Raw genomic sequence first — 2262 nt, 5'->3', positions numbered from 1 at the left:
TTTTAGGTTCTACTGATTTTTTTCTATTTCATTGATTTCTTCTCTTATCTTTTTTTCTATTTGAAATACTAAACATTTATTTTTGTTTTCCAAAGTAGAGTTTATATTATGTATATACATAGTAACGTAATACAGAAACATAAAACAGTATACACTTCTATAGCAGCTGTTGGTCTGCATCAGTTTAACACCTCAAAAGAAGTTTATTAGCAGCGTTAATGCCTCACAAACTTACTTTTTTCCTATTCTATAATAAGTTCTTTTGATTCCTTTCTGTTACCTCCTCTGCCTCCAATTTCTCTTCTTCTTATACTTCACATTCATATTCCCGTGTGTACTCCTCCAAAAATGCACTAGCATAATCTAGATCATTTTTCCATATTCTGCCCACCAGATAATTCTTAGGGGGATGTCATCATCCATGAGGGGCTTTGCTTTCTTCTTCTCTTTTTCATTTGCTTTGTCAATTCAGCCAGTTGTTTCTGTTCTTGTTTTGACCACACTGGACTCAAACTTCCAAGCACTCTCTCTTCTTTTTTTATCCTATTATCTGCTTGTTGAGTGTCTCGTGATTAATTCCACACAACTTGAGTGCACAGCAGATTCCATGGCATCAGATTATGATGAACTGTAGTAGGGATCCGTAAGTCATTTTGTACAAAGTCTTCTTTCTCACTTGGGGTCTACAATGAGCAAATGCCATTAACTGATCAATCTCAGAGCTGCATTTTGTATGACTAGGACAAAAACCATAGGCAGCTCATTCCTCAGGATCTGCTGAGACATCAAATAATGCCTCATATGTACAGTGCTTTTCTATGAGATGGCTTCGGTGTGCTCATTCTATTAGCAAAAAGAGTTGTCTTCCAATATACACAGCAAGCTGAGAGGTCTCAAGTAAGAGACACCTTGGAAAACTCCATGTTTGGGTCATAGATCTCTTGGTTCACTTCAGAAATGCCCAGCAAATCCGTCAGTGTTTTATAGAGAAGGGCCATCCGGGGCCCTTAATTGCACATGGTCCTCTTTCTTGGTTTCCTTTGAGGTGTTCTTCATTAGGAATTCCAGCTCACATGATTTGAGGAAAAGTGAGATCCCAAGGAAAGACTTTCATACCAAAACATTTTTCTAACCAGGACTCCTCAAAACTGTTGGGATCATCAAAAACTAGGAAAATTTGAGAAACTGCCACAGTTGAGAGGAGTCTAAAGAGATATGACAACTCGGCGGGGTCTTTTTCACATTCTGTCATTATTAGTGAGGTAGACAAAACACTTTTGACCAATTATATTTTTCTGTGAATTATCTTTCCATGCCTTTGTCAAGGTCTCTATGGGGGCCATTGTGTTTTTCTTATCAGCTTATATAAGCTCTTTATACAATAAAGATAATGACCCTTTGCCATACTTGTAGATATTTCTCTGTTTGTTGTTTATGATTTAATTTTGTTTTTTTTAATAATGGCAGCTGACATTTACATAGAGCAGTGGTTCTCTTTTTATTTTAAAGATTGGCACCTGGGCTAACAACTGTTGCCAATCTTTTTTTTTTTTTTCTGCTTTTATCTCCCCAAACCCCACCCATACATAGTTGTATATCTTAGTTGCTGGTCCTTCTAGTTGTGGGGTGTGGGACACCACCTCAATGTGGCCTGACGAGTGGTGCCATGTCTGCACCCAGGATCCGAACACTGGGCCGCTGCAGCGGAGTGGCAAACTTAACCAGTCTGCCACGGAGCTGGTCCCTAATTTGTTAATTATATTTTTATCATATAGAAATTCTTAAGATTTGTGTAGTATAGTCTACCTACATGGTATTTTTCCCTGTTGCTTTTCATTTAAAAAGTCCTTTTATGTCTAAGTTTTAGATGCATAATCATCTATATTTTATTCTAGGGCTTTTATGATTTGATTTTTTTTTTTTTAGCTGAGGAAGATTAGCCCTGAGCTAACATCTGTGCCCATCTTCCTCTACCTTTTTTATACGTGGGTTGCTGCCACAGCATGGCTGATGAGTGGTGTACCTCTGTGCCCGGGATCTGAACACCTGAACCCAGCCCACCAAAGTGGAGTGCAGATTCCAACACTAGGCCACAGGGCTGGCCCTGCATTTGATTTGTTTTTTTTGACTTTCCACTAATTCATTGGGAATTTCAGTTGATGTCTGGTGGTGGAGGTTGGGTGCTTGTTACAAACCCAGATATTCCTGAGTGTTACCCCCTGAGATTTTGATTCTGTAGGTGGGGAGTGGTGCTCAGGAATC

At 38.9% G+C, this 2262-nt stretch overlaps 1 pseudogene; it reads right to left on the bottom strand.

Annotated features, from left to right (window-relative positions):
* Positions 1 to 401: 401 nt before the first annotated feature.
* LOC106827454 (putative ribosome-binding factor A, mitochondrial pseudogene) lies at positions 402 to 1295 on the bottom strand (annotated as a pseudogene).
* Between the last annotated feature and the right edge of the window lie 967 nt (positions 1296 to 2262).

The sequence above is a fragment of the Equus asinus genome, chromosome 2 (assembly GCF_041296235.1).
Source record: "Equus asinus isolate D_3611 breed Donkey chromosome 2, EquAss-T2T_v2, whole genome shotgun sequence".
NCBI classification, from domain to species: Eukaryota; Metazoa; Chordata; class Mammalia; order Perissodactyla; family Equidae; genus Equus; species Equus asinus.
This window is presented reverse-complemented; position numbering and strand designations above follow the sequence as displayed.